Here is a 20,051-nt window from a genome sequence, read left to right on the forward strand (position 1 = left end):
GGCCCTCGATGTCTCCCTCCCTAAATCCATATAGGATTCCATCCAGTCCAACTTTCCCTTTGCCTGGCCCTCACAGGGTATCAAATACTTAGGAATTCCTATTCATAGAGACCTCTCCCATCTATGTTATCTTAATTTTGGGCCCTTTATTGAACAATTCCATACAGACCACGGTTGGCAAGTTGGAACTGTGAGATTCACTACGTGCACCACTGGTATTTTGTGGAAAAGCACATGTAAGATTCTGCAACAGTCTCTGCTGATACTCCTGCATGCGTGCATCCCTTTCTATGGCAGGAATAATTTCTGCAAATTTACTTTTGTACCGGGGATCTAACAGTGTATCAACCCAGTAGTCAGGATTATTTCTAATTCTCACAATTCGAGGGTCATGTTGCAGGTAGTGCAGCAAGAAGGCACTCATGTGTGTTGCGCATCCAGGAGCACCAAGTCCCTGTTGTGTTGGTGGCGAGGTAACAATCATGCTTCCTTCCTCTGTCCTCTCCCCCCAACCTCGCACAACAGAAATGTGATCAAGGTCTCCCTCATCTGATGAGTCTTCCATCAGTTCGTCCTCCACTTCTTCCTGGGCTCCTGCACCTTCCTCACTAGTTTGGCTGCTACCATGCGCCCTGGTAAAATCATCTCCCCCACCCTCACATGCCTGCCGCCCTGGTGCTGCCGACCGTCTGGACCTTGCAGATGTTAGCCCTTCCGCATACAACTCCTCCTCCTCTACTTCCTCCACCTCCTCTTGTGCCACCACCTGACTCCGAATTCTGTTTAACATGTGCTCCAGCATGTAAATCACCGGAATAGTCATGCTGATAATGGCATCGTCAGCACTAAACATCTTCGTCGCCATTTCAAAACTGTGCAGAAGGGTGCATAGGTCCCTGATCTGAGACCACTCCTCCAGCGTGATTTGCCCCACCTCTGAATCTCGTTGGCCCAGGCTATACGTCAGAACGTATTGCACCAGGGCTTGTCGGTGCTGCCACAGTCGCTGCAACATGTGCAGAGTTGAATTCCACCGGGTAGGCACATCGCATTTTAGCCGGTGAAGTGGCAGGCCCAACGACTTCTGTAGAGATGTAAGTCGCTGAGCTGCGGGATGCGAACGGCGGAAGTGAGCACACAGCGACCGTGCCCTCTGCAGAAGGCCATCTAGTCTGGGATAGTGGGCTAAAAATTGCTGGACAACCAGGTTCAACACGTGAGCCATACAAGGCACGTGTGTGACATTGCCCCGGCGAAGGGCCGCACCCAGGTTTGCAGCATTGTCGCACACGGCCTTCCCTGGTTTCAGGTCCAGTGGAGACAACCATTCATGAAATTGGTTCTCCAGAGCTGACCACAACTCCTCAGCTGTGTGACTCACATTTCCCAGACATTTCAATGTAAAAACCGCCTGATGACGTTGAGCCCTACTGCCAGCATAGTAAGGAGGTGTGCAGGATCCCTTCTGCGCAGTTAGAAAGCTTGTGGCATGACCAGACAGGCTTTGGGTGCAGGTGGAAGACCGAGAGGAGGTTGAGGAGGCAGAAGCAGTGGAGGAAAAATGACATAAAGAGGATTGACGCACAACTCGTGGGGACGGCAAGACTTGGACAGCAGCCCCTTGTCCTGCTGTCACCATAGTTACCCAGTGCCCAGTCAGCGACATGTAACGCCCCTGTCCATGCCTACTCGTCCAAGTGTCTGTGGTGAAATGCACCCTGTCACACACAGAGTTTCTCAAAGAAGCAGTGATGTTGTGTGCGACATGCTGGTGGAGCGCAGGCACACCTTTCTTTGAGAAGTAGTGCCGACTGGGCATCTGGTACTGGGGCACTGCGACGGACATAAGGTCTCGAAAATCCTCTGTGTCCACCAGGCGGAAAGGCAGCATTTCTGTAGCCAAGAGCTTGCAGATGGTGAAATTCAACCTCTTAGCTTTCTCATGGCTAGGAGGAAATGGTCTTTTACTTGTCCACATCTGAGGGACCGAGGGCTGGCTATTGTGCTTAGACGGGGTTGATAAGGGTGTCCCCGGCAAACTGCCGGTCTGTGAGGAAGATGCAGGCGGACATGTTAGGTTGCCTTGATCCAAAGGTGGTGCTATCGATGTCGGACAGCGCTCAAGACCAGCTGGTGTTACCACCTCCAAAGAAAATGATGACCTGCCAATCACGCTGGCTGTTGCGGGTAAAGAGGTGGCAGGTCTGCGCCCCAAAACAGGTGTGACTGCTGTCCCCCCAGTCACAGAGGATGAAGAGGCCGCGGATGCACAAGATATGGCAGACGGTGGTTGGCCCGGCCGGCTAGACCGCATTGTAGCACACTGAGCTTCCCACTGCAACTTATGCTTCATGTCCATGTGCCGGTTCATGCATGAAGTACTCAAACTATGTATTTTTTGGCCTCTACTTAGCTTTTGCTGACAAATGTTACAGATAACACGAGTTGGGTCATCTTTATCGATCTGAAAAAATGCCCAGGCTATGCAAGGCTTAGCACCCATGCGACCTGAAGAGCCACCACGACTTGTGGTGAGAGGCAGAGTTGTGTTTGAGGATGCAGTTGTTGACGTGCTTCCAGTACTACGTCTCTGTCCAGGAAGGCGCAACCTGACCTCGTCGTCACTAGCATCTTCCTCCACCTCCTCTGCTGACCTCATCTCTTGGCTGACTGTGGGTTGACAGTAAGTGGGATCTCCGACCTCATCATCATCACCCTGTGCGTTATCACACCCGTCGTCCTCAGAGCCAACCTGTTCCTGCCCTGACAAAAAACTAAAGTTGTCGCTCCAATCAGGTATTTGAGTCTTATCATCGTCTTCCTCATTGTGTCCACCAACAGGAGTTACAGTTTGGGAATGAGGGTCTACATTATGGTCAGAACCTTCTGCGTCTGGTCCTGGATCCGACTCATAAAGATTCTGGGCATCAGTGCAGATCATTTCCTCGTCTGGATTCACAGAAGCGCTGGAGTCGACCTCTGATTCCCAGGCTATAGTATGAGTAAACAGCTCTGCAGACTCAACCATCTGTTCTACCTCATACTCAGACGGGCAGCTGGAGATTTGGGAGCTGTGAGGAAGCAAGTGCGATTTGGGTGACACCTTTGAGGACTGGAGTATTTGTGATGTTGAAGTTGATGTGGAGGAGAGCCCACTTAAAGGAGCACTTGATATCCGTTGAAGCACCTGCTGTTTCTGTGCCTCATCTGGAATTTGTAGCGATTGGCGTGGCCGTAAGAAAGGGATCTTATCACATTGTCCGCTAAAAGAAGTAGACATTTTAGTTTGGCTGGAAGATGGTCTTTCTTCTGCACCTACCCCACGGACACAACCTTTTTTCCCCTTCCCAACACGCCTATTCCCCTTTCCACCAGCAGCAGGCCTTTTTCCACTCATTTTGGTGGTTAACTAATTCACAACTCTGGAGTTGTTTGCACAAAAAAACAATGGATGGTAACCGAGCAGAGCTGAGTGGCCAAACTGTGGTATTAGGCCAAAACTATTGGCTGGGTTAGATGCAGAAAAAAATTATTTTTAATTTGCAACCTGATGGAGGTCAGTATAGATGGACTAATAGACCAAGTCCCACACACCGCTAGAAGCCCAAATATTTTTTCAGAGCTAGATGCAGAAAATTTTTTTATTCAATTTGCAACCTGATGGAGGTCAGTATAGATGGACTAATAGACCAAGTCCCACACACTGCTAGAAGCCCAATATTTTTTCAGAGCTAGATGCAGAAAAAAATTATTTTTAATTTGCAACCTGATGGAGGTCAGTATAGATGGACTAATAGACCAAGTCCCACACACCGCTAGAAGCCCAAATATTTTTTCAGAGCTAGATGCAGAAAAAAATTATTTTTAATTTGCAACCTGATGGAGGTCAGTATAGATGGACTAGTAGACCAAGTCCCACACACCGCTAGAAGCCCAAATATTTTTTCAGAGCTAGATGCAGAAAAAAATTATATTCAATTTGCAACCTGCTGGAGGTCAGTATAGAAGGACTAATAGAACAAGTCCCACACACTGCTAGAAGCCCAAATATTTTTTCAGAGCTAAATGAAGAAAAAAATTATTTTTAATTTGCAACCTGATGGAGGTCAGTATAGATGGACTAATAGACCAAGTCCCACACACTGCTAGAAGCCCAAATATTTTTTCAGAGCTAGATGCAGAAAAAAATTATATTCAGTTTGCAACCTGATGGAGGTCAGTATAGATGGACTAATAGAATGATGCTATGCCCAAAAGATTTTACTTCACTAGGTGCAGTAAAAAAATTGGTATTCTATACACAGGTGGTATATCTTGCAACACAGATAGGCTACTCCACTGACTAACACACTCTGCAATAGGCCAAAAAGGATTAGCTTTGCTAGATTCAGCCAAATGCTGTGAAAAAAACTTGCACAGCACTGGCACAGACCTGCCTGGCAAAAACTGATAGGAACTGATGTAACCTAGTCCTGAAAAGGACTCCAATTACAATTAGTCTTTACTCCCACAATCTATCTATTTAAGAGCACAGACCTGCCTGATAAAAGTCGTAGGAAATGCTGTAACCTAGTCCTTAAAAGGACTGCAATCACAACTATTCCCTACTCCCAAGCTATCTGTATATTTGTGCGAAAATTGGCTTGAAATTAACAAGGTATAGCGCACACAGCAACAGCGGTGCCGTCTAACACGCAGCTGCAGCAGTGAGAAAATGGTGGCGACGGGGAAAATGGCTTGGTCTTATAGGGCAAGGACATGTGACATACACTGCCAATCACACATGCCCTTGCTTGTGTGAAAAAAAGCACTTCGCTCCGTGTGTGCGCTGCTGATAGGCTGACAGATTGCACCTCCCCACTGCAAATGCGGGAAAGAGAAAAAAAAATGGAGATCTTCATTGTTCCTGCAGAGATCCATCCCCTGCCCCTCCCCCGCCCCGCTGTACACTCAAACTGCGTATTAACATTAATTTTCATCATTACTGAGAAAAAATCCAGTTATGATTTTGGTGCACGAACAGTTATCGAACATAACCTCGAACAGCCGAATTTTTCTCAAATTGTTCGTGTTCGCCGACCGGCTCGAACACCGCCCAAAACAGCTCGAATTTGAGATTGGCGAACAGTTCGAGTAGAACAACGCTCATCTCTAGTTGAAAGCAATGCAAAAGTGCAAAAATGCATCAAAAACGCTACGTGTGAACATAGCCCAAGGTGTGGTGGAGTATTTTTGGTTTTGGTTATTTATATTGGGTTATATACAAGTCATTACCCTGGAAAGGATGTTCTTTAACATATTTCTCAGGAAATTCCATTTTGGTTTCATTTTTGCATGTTTTATTGTGAGTCCATAAAAGTGGCATAATACCTCTGACAACGTAATTGACAGCAGTGACCTGGGAGTCAGAAATTCTTCCAGGGGTCTTCCCCATGCTGTTCCCATGTCATTTGAGCACTGTTCCCATCGATTTGGGCAATTTTTAGGCCCTCTGCAGACCACCGGGGGGAGCCGTCTGAAAAATGCTTGCGTTTCCCATAGACTTACAATGGGCTCGTTGATCCTGTCAAGCACCCGAGTATTCCAATGTGCTCGACCCGAGCAACGAGCACCCAAGCATTTTAGTGCTCTCCCATCACTAGTGACCATGTATCCCATTCCAGTGTGGCCACCAATATACCAGTACACAATTTTTTTTATTTTTACATGTTATAACTCTAACATGATTTATTTGTTGAAGTGGCCATATGGGATCGGATATGTGGGCCAGACACCAAGATCTAGCAAAATACATCTCATGGATCATCGACTGATCATTGGAATATTTGAAGAGAAAATTTTAAAAAAAAGCCCTTTTGCTTAAGTAACAAGAAAGATGAATATATATCTTTATTTTTGGGTATTTGAAAAAAGAAAAAACACTGTGATACCACCTATATTTGCTTGATTGTGACTTTTTTAACCTGCATATATTCATGTTGTTTCAAAATTCATTTTTTTTTCCTCCAGGTCATATTAAAGGAGACATCTTGATTGACCTCAGTCCTGGTTCCTTGATTCATCATATATTTGCAGCCTGTGAATTTTCAAGCACATCATCGTGCTGAAGGCCAGAGACAGATGCATCATGGAGCTGAAAAGATGGGTGGACTCACGCACAGGAGCGTTTGATTGGAGCCATATCGCAAAACTTCATGGTGATATTGGAGAAAGCAGGTATTTTTTCAAAACATTGTAAGAATCCCATAGTTGTTGTTTCTACAGAACCAAAATATGTCTGCAGTCTTAGTATAATATTGTGGATTGTGTGTCTATCTTATGTTACAATGATAGTCTATTGACAATTAAATGTTGAATGTCGGTAGAAAAGTCTTCATTTGTCCGCTCAGACCAAACTTCTCAGTCTTCGTAGCTGTATAATAATAATGGAAGGGCAAAATAAGGCAAACATTTGGGTCAGAGGTATAAATTTGGATTATCTAAATCACAGCTCTGATGTACAGTACAGACCAAAAGTTTGGACACACCTTCTCTTTTAAAGATTTTTCTGTATTTTCATAAGTATGAAAATTGTACATTCACACTGAAGGCATCAAAACTATGAATTAACACATGTGGAATTATATACTTAACAAAAAAGTGTGAAACAACTGAAAACATGTCTTATATTCTAGGTTCTTCAAAGTAGCCACCTTTTGCTTTGATGACTGCTTTGCACACTCTTGGCATTCTCTTGTTGAGCTTCAAGAGTTAGTCACCGGAAATGGTTTTCACTTTACAGGTGTGCCCTGTCAGATTTAATAAGTGGGATTTCTTGCCTTATAAATGAGGTTGAGACCATCAGTTGTGTTGTGCAGAAGTCAGGTGGATACACAGCTGATAGTCCTACTGAATAGACTGTTCGAATTTGTATTATGGCAAGAAAAAAGCAGCTAAGTAAAGAAAAACGAGTGGCCATCATTACTTTAAGAAATGAAGGTCAGTCAGTCCAAAAAATTGGGCAAACTTTGAAAGTGTCCCCAAGAGCAGTTGCAAAAACCATCAAGCGCTACAAAAAAACTGTCTCACATGAGGACCGCCCCAGGAAAGGAAGACCAAGAGTCACCTCTGCTTCTGAGGATAAGTTTATCCGAGTCACCAGCCTCAGAAAACGCAGGTTAACAGCAGCTCAGATTACAGACCAGGTCAATGCCACACAGAGTTCTAGCAGCAGACACATCTCTACAACAACTGTTAAGAGGAGACTTTGTGCAGCAGGCCTTCATGGTAACATAGCTGCTAGGAAACCACTGCTAAGGACAGGCAACAAGCAGAAGAGACATCTTTGGGCTAAAGAACACAAGGAATGGACATTAGACCAGTGGAAATCTGTGCTTTGGTCTGATGAGTCCAAATTTGAGATCTTTGGTTTCAACCACCGTGTCTTTGTGCGACTCAGAAAAAGTGAACGGATGGACTCTACATGCCTGGTTCCCACCCTGAAGCATGGAGGAGGAGGTGTGATGGTGTGGGGGTGCTTTGCTGGTGACACTGTTGGGGATTTCTTCAAAATTGAAGGCATACTGAATCAGCATGGCTACCACAGCATCTTGCAGCGGCATGCTATTCCATCTGGTTTGTGTTTAGTTGAACCATCATTTATTTTTCAAAAGGGCAATGACCCAAAACACACCTCCAGGCTGTGTAAGGGCTATTTGACCAAGAAGGAGAGTGATGGGGTGCTACCCCAGATGACCTGGCCTCCAGTCACCAGACCTGAACCCAATCGAGATGGTTTGGGGTGAGCTGGACCGTACAGTGAAGGAAAAAGGGCCAACAAGTGCTAAGCATCTCTGGGAACTACTTCAAGATTGTTGGAAGACCATTTCCGGTGACTACCTCTTGAAGCTCATCAAGAGAATGCCAAGAGTGTGCAATGCCGTCATCAAAGCAAAAGGTGGCTACTTTGAAGAACCTAGAATATAAGACATATTTTCAGTTGTTTCACACTTTTTTGTTAAGTATATAGTTCCACATGTGTTAATTCATACTTTTGAGGCGTTCAGTGTGAATGCACAATTTTCAAAGTCATGAAAATACAGAAAAATCTTTAAATGAGGTGTATCCAAACTTTTGGTCTGAACTGTATATGTGCAACATATTTAACAGTTTGGTCATTTAATGGGAAATTAGCTTCATTATCCAAAGTGCAAAAGCAGAGTAGACCAGTATATACACTGTGTTGCAAATTATTATGCAAATAATATTTTCTCAGATTTTCCCAAATTACCTATATGATTTGCAGTCATTGTAATTTTCCAGTCAAATAACTATTAGAGTACAATTGAAAGGTTTTTGTACAAACTGCCTATGATAACAGTATATTTTTTAAAAAATTAAAAACTCAAACTGCACACAAAATGCATGTTCCAAATTATTATGCACAGCAGAGTTTTCATCCTTTTCATTTTAATAAAGAACAAAAAAATGGTCATTTTTGAAATTTTAAGCATTAGCAGGTTATTACAAACTGAAATCAAACAGTTTTCAACTCAAAACTTTATTCTAGGTGATGTTACATTTGCACACAGGACCCCTTGTTTGAAAGGAGCTTCTGAACTCTCTCATCCATTGAATTTGTCAGGTTTTGGATGCTTTCTGCTTCAATTGTTTTGCATGAGGACAGAATACCCTCCCAGAGCTGTTGCTTAGATGTGAACTGCCTCCCGCCACTCCTTTTGATGATGCTCCAGAGGTTCTCAATGGGGTTGAGGTCAGGGGAGCATGGGTGCCACACCATAAGTTTTTCCCCTTTTATGCCCCGTCTCATGCTGCACATAACACATCTGCATCTCTGGCTGATATGGGCATAAAAAGGGACAAACTTATGGTGTGGCAACCATGCTCCCCTGACCTCAACCCCATTGAAAACCTCTGGAACATCATCAAAAGGAGTGTCTATGATGGCAGGAGGCAGTTCACATCTAAGCAACAGCTCTGGGAGGGTATTCTGTCCTCATGCAAAACAATTAAAGTAGAAACCATCCAAAACCTGACATTCAATGGACGAGAGAGTTCAGAAGCTCCTTTCAAACAAGGGGTCCTGTGTGCAAATGTAACATCACCTAGAGTAAAGTTTTGAGTTGAAAACTTTTTGATTTCAGTTTGTAATAACCTGCTAAAGCTTATAATTTAAAAAATGACCATTTTTTTGTTCTTTATTAAAATGAAAAAGTTGAAAACTCTGCTGTGCATAATAATTTGGATCATGCATTTTGAGTGCAGTTTGAGTTTTTTATTTTTTAAAAAATATACTGTTATAGGCAGTTTGTACAAAAACCTTTCAATCGTACTCTAATAGTTATTTGACTGGAAAATTACAGTGACTGCAATTCATATAGGTAATTTGGGAAAATCTGAGAAAATATTATTTGCATAATAATTTGGAACACAGTGTACAACCCCTGGCAAAAATGTTGGAATCACCGGGCTCGGAGGATGTTCATTCAGTTGTTTAATGTTGTTGAAAAAAATCAGATCATAGACATGGCACAAAACTAAAGTCATTTCAAATGGCAACTTTAGGGCTTTAAGTAACACTAAAAGAAATCAATATTTAAAATGTGGTTCTCAGTAAGGTAATTTTTTTCAGACCAAGCAGAGGGAAAAAAATATGGAATCACTCAATTCTGAGGAAAAAATTATGGAATCACCCTGTAAATTTTCACTTCCAAAACTAACACTTGCATCAAATTAGATCTGCTCGTTAGTCTGCATCTAAAAAGGAGTGATCACTGAGCTGTTGCACCAAGTGGACTGAAATGAATCATGGCTCGAACAAGAGAGATGTCAATTGAAACAAAGGAGAGGATTATTAAACTCTTAAAAGAAGGTAAAAAGCATCATGCAATGTTGCAAAATATGTTGGTTGTTCACAGTCAGCTGTGTCTAAAATCAGGACCAAATGCAAACAACATGGGAAGGTTGTTAAAGGTAAACATACTGGTAGACCAAGGAAGACATCAAAGCATCAAGACCGGAAACTTAAAGCAATATGTCTCCAAAACAGGAAATGCACAACAAAACAAATGAGGAATGAATGGGAGGAAATTGGAGTCAATGTCTATGACCGAACAGTAAGAAACCGCCTAAAGGAAATGGGATTTACATACAGAAATGCTAAACAAAAGTCATCATTAACACCTAAACAGAATAAAACAAGGTTACAATGGGCTATGGAAAAGCAATTGTGGACTGTGGATGACTGGATGAAAGTCATATTCAGTGATAAATCGCGAATCTGCATTGGGCAAGATGATGATGCTGGAACTTTTGTTTGGTGCCGTTCCAATGAGATTTATAAAGATGACTGCATGAAGAGAACATGCAAATTTCCACAGTCATTGATGATATGGGGCTGCATGTCAGGTAAAGGCACTGGGGAGATGGCTGTCATTACTAGTCTTGAGAGAGCATGCTCAACACTGCTCGGTACTCGCCCGAGCATCACACTACTTGGGATGTTCGGCGAGCACCGAGCATTTCCGGGTTACTCGGGCGGGAGCTCGGGTCTCCGCCCTGCATGTTTGGCGCTCTTTACAGAGCCAATGAACATGCAGGGATTGCCAGCCAGTCACTGTAATGCCGCAGCCATGTTGTTTGTGGGCATTACAGTGATTGGCTGGCTGCACAGCGTCACCTTGAGTATTTAAAACCGGGCGCCTCCATATTGGACACAGACGCTCTGGATCAGACAGTGTAGGGACAGCGCTGCTGAGCTAGGGAGAGATTTTTGCTGCGAAATAGTTAGTGTAGGGTCTGTAAAGGCTGCCAGAACAAACAAACAGTCCTTCTCAGGACTAATATCCTTCCCATATATCAGGCAGGCAGGCAGGCTGTATAGGAGATGCAGTGGTTATACCAGCAAACGCTGCATTCCAGTCCTGTGTGCTCTTGTTTCTGAAATTGCTGGACTTAGCTGCAGGTCTCAGGGGCCAGTAAAAATCCTTTTTTTTTCACCTAATCCTCTTTTTTTTTTTCTCCTACACACTGTACAAATACTCATCTTATTAACCTATTGGTGTCCCCCCCACCCCCCCTCCAAAAAAAGTGTGTCTCTGATTTTTCAGACACAAATATATCTGTTGAAAAGAGTCTGGTATAGGCCACAGAAACAGAAGTGTGGTTTTGCAGTTCAACAGGTAAAATCTGTGTAGTATCCAGTTTTGGGTCTTTGGTATCTAAAAAAAAAACAGTTTGAGTGTGTCGCTCACTGTTCAGCCGCAAATCTTTATATTTTAAAAAGTCTGGTATACACCAGTAAATTAAAACTGTGGTTTTGCTGTTCCATGGTAAAAAATCTCTATTATCCTGCTTTTTGCATTTATTGCAGTAAAAAAAAACAGTAGTGTCTCCTGAGTGTTCTGACGCAAAAATATATCTGTTGAAAATAGTCTGGTGTACGCCTGACAAATCCCAGTGTGGTTTTGCAGTTCAACGGGTAAAATCTGTGTAGTATCCAGTTTTGGGCCTTTGGTATTCAAAAAAAAACTGTTTGAGTATGTCGCTCACTGTTCAGTCGCAAATCTATATATTTTAAAAAGTCTGGTATACACCATTAAACAATAACTGTGGTTTTGCCATTCCACGGTAAAAAATCTCTATTATTCAGGTTTTGGTATTTTTTTCGTAAGGAAAAACAGTAATAGTTTCTCCCTGATTGTTCTGATCGTTTAACCACTTCGCACCAGAGCCTGTTTTTGCCTTCGTGACCGGGCCAATTTTTTCAATTCTGACCACTGTCACTTTATGAAGCAATTACTCTGGAACGCTTCAACGGATTCCCCTGATTCTGAGATTGTTTTTTCGTGACATATTGTACTTCATGATAGTGGTAAAATTTCTTTGATATCACATGCGTTTATTTGTGAAAAAATCAGAAATTTGGCAAAAATTTTGAAAATTTTGCAATTTTTAAAATTTGAATTTTTGTGCCCTTAAATAAAAGAGATATGTCACACAAAATAGTTAATAAATAACATTTCCCACATGTCTACTTTACATCAGCACAATTTTGGAACCCAAATTTTTTTTTATTAGGGAGCTATAAGGGTTAAAATTTGATCAGCGATTTCTCATTTTTCCAACAAAATTTACAAAAACATTTTTTAGGGACCACATCATATTTGAAGTCACTTTGAGGGGTGTTTATGACAGAAAATACCCAAAAGTGACACCGTTCTAAAAACTGCACCCCTCAAGGTGCTCAAAACCACATTCAAGAACTTTATTATCAGGTGCTTCACAGGATTTTTTGGAATGTGGAAGAAAAAAATTAACATTTAACTTTTTTCACAAAAATGTTAATTTAGACCCAATTTTTTTTATTTTCACAGGGGTAACAGGAAAAAATGGACCCCAAAATTTTTTGTGCAATTTCTCTTGAGCGCGCTGATACCCCATATGTGAGGGAAAACCACTGTTTGGGCGCACTGCATGGTTCGGAAAGGAAGGAGCGCCATTAGACTTTTTGAATGTAAAATTTGTCTGAATAATTAGCAGACATCATGTTGCGTTTGGAGAGCCCCTGATGTTCCTAAGCAGTGGAAACCCCCCACAAGTGACCCCATTTTGGAAACTAGACCCTTAGGGAACATATCTAGATGTGTGGTGACCACCTTGAACCCCAAGGTGCTTCACAGAAGTTTATAATATTGAGCTGTAAAAATAAAATTTTCACATTTTTCCCACAAAAACGTTTTTCATCCCTTAATTTTGCATGATCATAACGGTAATAGGATAAATTGCACCATGAAATTTGTTGTGCAATTTCTCCTGAACACGCCGATACCCCATATGTGGGGGAAAACCACTGTTTGGGCGCACGGCAGGGTTTGGAAGGGAAGGAGCGCCATTTGACTTTTTGAATGTAAAATTTGTCTGAATAATTAGCAGACGCCATGTTGCGTTTGGAGAGCCCCTGATGTGCCTAAACAGTGGAAACCCCCCACAAGTGGCACCATTTTGGAAACTAGACCCCTTAGGGAACTTATATAGATGTGTGGTGAGCACCTTGCACCCCCAGCTGCTTCACAGAAGTTTATAATATTGAGCCATAAAAATAAAATTTTCACATTTTTCCCACAAAAAATGTTTTTCATTCCCTAATTTTGTATTATCATAAGGGTAACAGGATAAATTGCACCATGAAATTTGTTGTTCAATTTCTCCTGAACATGCCGATACCCCATATGTGGGGGAAAACCACTGCTTTGGTGTACGGCAGGGTTCGGAAGAGAAAGGAGCGCTTTGTTGGCTGGGATAGGCAGCAGACACCATGTCACATTTGAAGAGTCGCTGACATGCCGAAACAGCAGAAACCCCCACAAGTAACCCCATTTTGTAAACTACACCTCTCAAGGAATTCATCTAGGGAAGTAGTGAGTATTTTTTTAATTTTTAAATTTATTCCATTGGGCAGTGAAAAAAGCATAATTATATTTTTTCCACAAAAAAATGTTTTACCCTCAGATTTTACATTTTCACACAGGGCAATGTGTAAAAATGGTGCCGAAATTTCTTCTAAAAGTGGCAATACCCCATATGTGGCTGTATCGTACCGCTCAGCCATATGGCGAGATCTGGGGGGGATGGAGTGCTATTTGACAATTGGAGAACAAATTATTGTAGAATAGGCATTTGGATTTGGGAGCACAAAATTTTCTGAATTTCTTTTGGGGCGCAAGGGCCATTTCGCTTTTCCAGAGCCTTTCTGCTACCAGTAACTTGGAAGTCCCTTATATTTTTAATAGATGACGGACCTGAGTGGGGACTAGCGTTTTTTTTTAGGACTGAGTTGAAGCTTTTATTGGGAACATTTTACGTAACATTTATCCGGCGCTCTAGGCTGAGCACTTACATCGGGGTTTCCATCTAAATTTCCGAGTGATGGAATTCAAATGAAACCCCTGCAGGATCCATTCACTGTAATGAGGCAGCAGAGTTACTCTGGACTCCATCTGGCCTCTGTTTAGCGGTGTGCTTTTTTTCAGAAGTGCACAAAACTGTGGCCAACCGCAATTTTATGCACGCCTAAAACAAATGACACCGTGGGATCACAGGCCAGACGGCATCCACAGTGGCCTATATCTGCCTCATTACAGGGAATCTTCCGTCATGGGTTCTGGCTGAATCACATATTTCAGAGATTTACATGGAAACTCTGGCGTAAGTGCTCAGCGCAGAGCGCAGGATAAATGTGTGCCGAGCCATACTGCGATCTTTGGGAGACATAATAAACAAATCAGTAGCAGGTGAAGAATTGGTTTTATTTATTTTTTACACCTTTCCTAGTGTGATATAACTGATTAGATTACTTTATTCTTCGGGTCGGTGCGATTACAGAGATACCAGATTTATATCGGGTTTTTATGACTGACAGCTGTCACACACTAAGAGACGCTTTTTTTTTGCAAAATCTAGTTTTTGCATCGCCATATTTTGAGAGCTATAATTTTTCCATATTTCGGCAGACAGAGTCATGTGATGGCTTGTTTATTGCGGGTCGAGTTGACATTTTTATTGGCACCATTTTTGGGTATGTGACATTTTTTGATCGCTTTCTATTCCGTTTTTTGGGAGGTAAAATTAACAAAAACCAACAATTCAGGAATTGTTTTTTGAGGGTTTTTTTTATGCCGTTCTGCGTGTGGTAAAAGTGATCAGGCAGCGTTATTCTTCGGGTCAGTACGTTTACAGCGATACTACACGTACTGTATATTTTTTTATGTTTTGGCTCTTTTACACAATAAAACAATTTTATAGAAAAAATATTTTTTTTGCATTGCTTTATTCTGAGAGGTATAACTTTTTTATTTTTTGGCTGATGGAGCTGTATAGTGGCTTGTTTTTTGCGGAACAAGATGACGTTTTCAGCGGTACCATTTTTATTTCTATTTTGCTTTTTGATCGCATTTTTTCCACTTTTTGTTTGGCGATATGAGGAAAAACCATAGTTTTTTGCTCCGTTTTTTATTTATTTTTATTACGGTGTGCACAGAAGGAGTTAATTAGTGTGAAAGTTTTATAGCTCGGGTTGTTTCGGACGCGGCAATACCAAATATGTGTACTTTTTTTATTTTTGCATAAATATATGGATTTATCGGTTTAATATTTTATTTATTTATTTTTATTTATTTTGTATTTTTTTAACAGTTTCAAAACATTTTTTTTTTACTTCTTTTTACATTTTTACTTAGTCCCTGTATGGGACATTAATTTTTATTTTTCTGATCCCTGATCTCATGTAATGTAATAGACATGTATTACATTTTATGAGATCTTCACTGACTGTTTCACAGTCTCCTGCCTGGCAACAGCTACAGGCTGAAGCCAGGCAGGAAGGACACCATATATGGCAGAGCTGGAGGCGGTCATGTGACCTCCAGCTGCCATAGCAACCCCAGGTCCTGAAAGGAATCAAGGGATCGTCGGAAAGGTAAGTGGACGACCCCCTCTCCTCCTGCTGTCTTCTATATGCCGCGATCACTATAGATCGCGGCATATAGAAGACAGCAAAGGGTTAATATCACTGGGCCCTGATCTAATCAGGTCCCGATTATGTTCCCTGTCAGAGCTAACGCTCTGCACCGCTCTCGCAGCGCTTGCAGGACCCTGGGGGTCCTGAGCACTGCGAGACCATCCACCGTTTTTAAATGTCGGCGCTCCACAGAGCCCAGCAAGCGCCGACGTTTATCTACAGTGGGCGGTCGGGAAGCGGTTAAAAGAGTCGGCTGTAGGCCAGAGAAATAGAACTGTCGTTTTCCTCTTCCACGGTTCTAATCTACTTTTTATTACCCTTTTTCCATTGATAGTGCGAGTGTCAGGTATTTTACTTCCTTTACAATGGGCAAGGCTTGAGGCAAGGGACGTGGAACTGGATGTTCTGGTGATGGTGCGTGCAGAGGACGGGGCCATGGTCAAGGTGAAAATGTGCCCCAACCAACAGCCACATCTTCTCTCTCCCACTTCTTGACCGAATTACTAGGGAACCACAGAACAACACCAGTATTGCGAACTGATCAGTGTGAACAGGTTATTAATTGGATAGCAGATAATACTTCCAGTTACCTTGGCACCACCACCTCTGGTCTGTCTTCCACACGGTCAACACTTAGTAGCCGTGAATCTCGACTGCATACTCCTCCTCACCCTGATGCTTCTTCCCACCATGCCGAGTGTCGTCAGACAGCAATTGATCCCACACTTGGACACTCTGAAGAGCTGATCACTGGTCCATTTCCATATTTGTGCCCCTCGCCTGCTACACTTGAAGTGGTGGAAGAGGAGATCCCATGTAGCGATGCCCAAATATTTGAACAGCCACGGCCACAGGAAGTCGACGCTGGAAATTTGGCACAAGAGGTGGACGATGACGAGACACAATTGCCAGGAAGTGAAGAGGAGCATCGTGGTGTGCAAGTGGAAGTGGAGGAGGTGGTGGATTATCTAGTAATTTACCCAAAGTGACAGGAGGACATGCAGAGTGAGGCCAGCAGCACACAGGGGGAGGGAGGCAGAGTACCCCAACAGGCAGGAAGAAGCAGTGTGGTCGCCACAGACAGAAGGCGGGCAACCATTCCCCGTAACACCAACACAAGGGACGTTGCCATTACATGCGGTAGGTCTTCCAGAGTCTGGAATTTTTTTAAAGACTCTGCTGATAACCCCAAAAAGGCTATTTGTACAACCTGCCATGCCAGCATCAGCAGGGGTGACAAAACTACCAACCTGACCACCACCAGCATGATCAGGCATATGGCAGCAAAGCAACCGACTTTGTGGGGCGAACCCCATGGTCCACGACCAGTGTCAGCGGGTGTCACCACTGCTTCTTCCGCTGCTGTGCATGCAATAGAACCCCCTGTTGTGTGTGCAAGGCAATCCCCCCATCCATACTGCATGTAAAGATGCCCCCTCCTCTCAGTCTTCACTTGTTATGGCAGTTTCTCAAGAAACAGCATCAACGTCCACGTCCACGTCCCACCGCAGCGTTCAATTGTCCATATCCCTGACCTTTGAATGAAAGCGGAAATTAGCAGCTAACGCCCTACAGGCCACAGTCCTAAATTCGCACATTTCACGACTGCTTGCATTGGAAATGCTGCCTTTTAGGCTGGTGGAGACGGAATCCTTCCGCAACCTTATGGCGGTGGTCGTCCCTTGGTACTCGGTCTCCAGCCGACACTATTTTACCCGGTGTGCCATCCCGCACTACACAAGCATGTGTCCCAAAACATCTGCCGTGCCCTCAACAACGCAGTTACCGGGAGAGTCCACCTGACAACGGACACGTGGACAAGTGCTTGTGGCCAGGGACGGTACATTTCCCTGACGGCACACTGGGTAAACATAGTGGAAGCCGGGACCCAGTCAGACCTTGGGACGGAGCACATCCTCCCCACACCGAGGATTGCGGGCCCTATGTCAGTCAGAGTTGCCCCCACAGAGTACAGCTCCTGTGCATCATCCTCCTCCTCCTCATGTTCAGCCCCCATCTCAGATATCACTACATCAGTTACAAGCTGGAAGCACTGCAGTACTGCCTCCGCCAAGCGGTAACAGGCTGTGCTGAAACTCATAAGCTTAGGTGATAAACCTCACACTGCTTGTGAGTTGTGGACAGCTGTGAAAAAGCAGGCAGATCTGTGGCTGAGACCGCTGAACCTACATCCAGGCATGGTCATGTGTGACAATGGCCGTAACCTGGTGGCGGCTCTGAGGCGAGGTGAGATCACACACGTACCATGCCTGGCTCATGTGCTTAACCTCGTGGTTCAGCGGTTTCTTAAATCGTACCCCGAGTTGCCAGATCTGCTCGTCAAAGTACGCCGCCTGTCATCTCATTTTTGCAAGTCGGCTACAGCTTCCGCCGCCCTTGCTGTGTTGCAGCAGCGTTTGCAGCTTCCGGCACACTGACATGTTGCAAAGGATTTGTGAGCAGAAGAGAGCAGTTGTGGAGTACCAGCTGCAACAAGGCCGTCGATATTCAGGTCAGACTCCACACATAAGACCTCATGAGTGGACCTGGAGGTCTGACATATGTACCATCCTGACAAACTTTGAGGAAGCCACCAAGATGGTGAGTGGCGATGACACCATCATTAGTGTCAGCATCCCACTTGTCTGTCTTTTGCAACGCTCTCTGCAGAGAATTAAAGAGGAGGCATTGCAGCCAGAGTATGATGAGATGTATCAAGAAGCCGCAGCGGGCGATTACACACAGCCCAGCCTCATCTCATCCCAACGTGCATTGGGGGACAATGAGGGAGAGGAGGAGGAGGAGATGGAGGAGGAAAAACAGGAGCTGCTATCATGCGCTGTAGACGGTAGTACCTGTACAAGTGTCATACCGTCGGTTCAGCGTGGGTGGCCTGAGGACAGGGGGGAGGAGGAGGAGGAGAGCATGGTCAGTCGTCATCTTAGTGAGGACACGGAAATCTTGCATGTTACCAGTCTAGCACGCAAGGCTGACTTTTTGTTACGCTGCCTTAACCATGACCCTTGCGTTGTCAAAATGTTGGGTGACAGTCATTACTGGTTGGTGACACTTGTAGACCCCCGCTACAAGGAGAACTTTCACTCTCTTATTCCTGAGGTGGAGAGGTCTACAAAAATAGGCCAGTACCAGATGGCCCTTGCTGCAGAACTGTTAAAAAAATTCCCATCTGAACACGCTGACGGCAGAGGTCACAGTTCATTGACCAAACAAAGCGTACAAGCGAGAGAGAGGCAGCTCCAATCCAGCAGAGGCAGGGAAACACTATCAACGTTCTGGGACAGTTTTCTTAGACCCTCCCTCGGACAGACCCTGAGGCGAGGGGTACTCTCATAAGAAGTGCAAAGTTTTGGAAGATGCTGAGGGAGTACCTTGCCGACTGCACCAACGTCCTCAGGGATTCCTCTATGCCTCATAATTATTGGGTATCCAAGCTGGATATATGGAATGAACTATGCCTTGGAGCTCCTGGCCTGCCCTGCCACCAGAGTTTTATCAGAGCGGGTTTTTAGTGCAGCTGGTGGAATTATAACTGATAATCGCATCTGCCTGTCAACTGAAAATGCTGGCAGGCTAACTCTTATAAAAATGAACAAGGGCAGGATTGGACCAGACTTCTCAACACCACCGAATGATAGCAACGTAACATAAATGCAAAAAGTAAAAAGTTTAAAAAGATGGTGAGGGAGTACCTTGCTGACCGTACCAGCGTCCTCCGTGATTCCTCTGTGCCTTTTAATTATTGGGTATCCAAGCTGGACACTTGGAATGAACTTGCTCTGTACGCCTTGGAGGTCCTGGCCTGCCCTGCCAGTAGCGTGTTATCGGAGCGTGTTTTTAGTGCCGCTGGGGGAATTATAACTGATAAGTGCACTCACCTGTCAACTGACAATGCTGACAAGCTGACCCTTCTCATCACCACCAAATGACAGTAGAGCAACAAAAAGTCAAATCCACTGTGTTATTTCTGCAGGTGTATTCCCATGCACCGCTTCACACCCACACATGGGTATACGCTTCCTCATTTCGGCTGTTTTACGTTCTTCTCCTTATGCTCAGCCTCCACCACCACTATACCACCAGGGTGACCGTGGTCCATTTTGCTATTATTGAAAGTTCCTCCGTCCTTATTTTTGTCAGTTTTTGCTTGGAAGGCAAAAGCAAAGACTGTGGGAGACCCACTCCCCAATAATGGGAATAATATTTTTAAGATGCTGTATTGTATGGCTCTTGTAAGGGCATTAAAAGCGTCTTGTTATACCACTCTGACCTCCACGCCTCTTGTAAAGGGCATTAAAAGCGTCTTGCTATACCACTCTGACCTCCACTTCTCTTCTAAGGGGCATTAAAACCGTCTTGTTATACCACTCGGACCTCCGCGTCTCTTCTGAGGGACATTAAAAGCGTCTTGTTACACCACTCTGACCTCCACGTCTCTTGTAAGGTGCATTAAAAGCATCTTGTTATACCACTCTGACATCCACATCTCTTGTAAGGGGCATTAAAAGCATCTTGT

The 20,051-nt window shown here is 43.9% G+C and overlaps 1 pseudogene; it reads left to right on the forward strand.

Annotated features, from left to right (window-relative positions):
• The first annotated feature begins 5,960 nt into the window (after nt 1-5,960).
• Nucleotides 5,961-20,051, forward strand: part of LOC141171638 (indolethylamine N-methyltransferase-like) — a 29,458-nt pseudogene continuing 15,367 nt past the window's right edge.

The sequence above is a fragment of the Phyllobates terribilis genome, unplaced genomic scaffold (genome assembly GCF_046119375.1).
Source record: "Phyllobates terribilis strain yellow unplaced genomic scaffold, ASM4611937v1 Scaffold_12__6_contigs__length_324123572, whole genome shotgun sequence".
Taxonomy (NCBI): Eukaryota; Metazoa; Chordata; class Amphibia; order Anura; family Dendrobatidae; genus Phyllobates; species Phyllobates terribilis.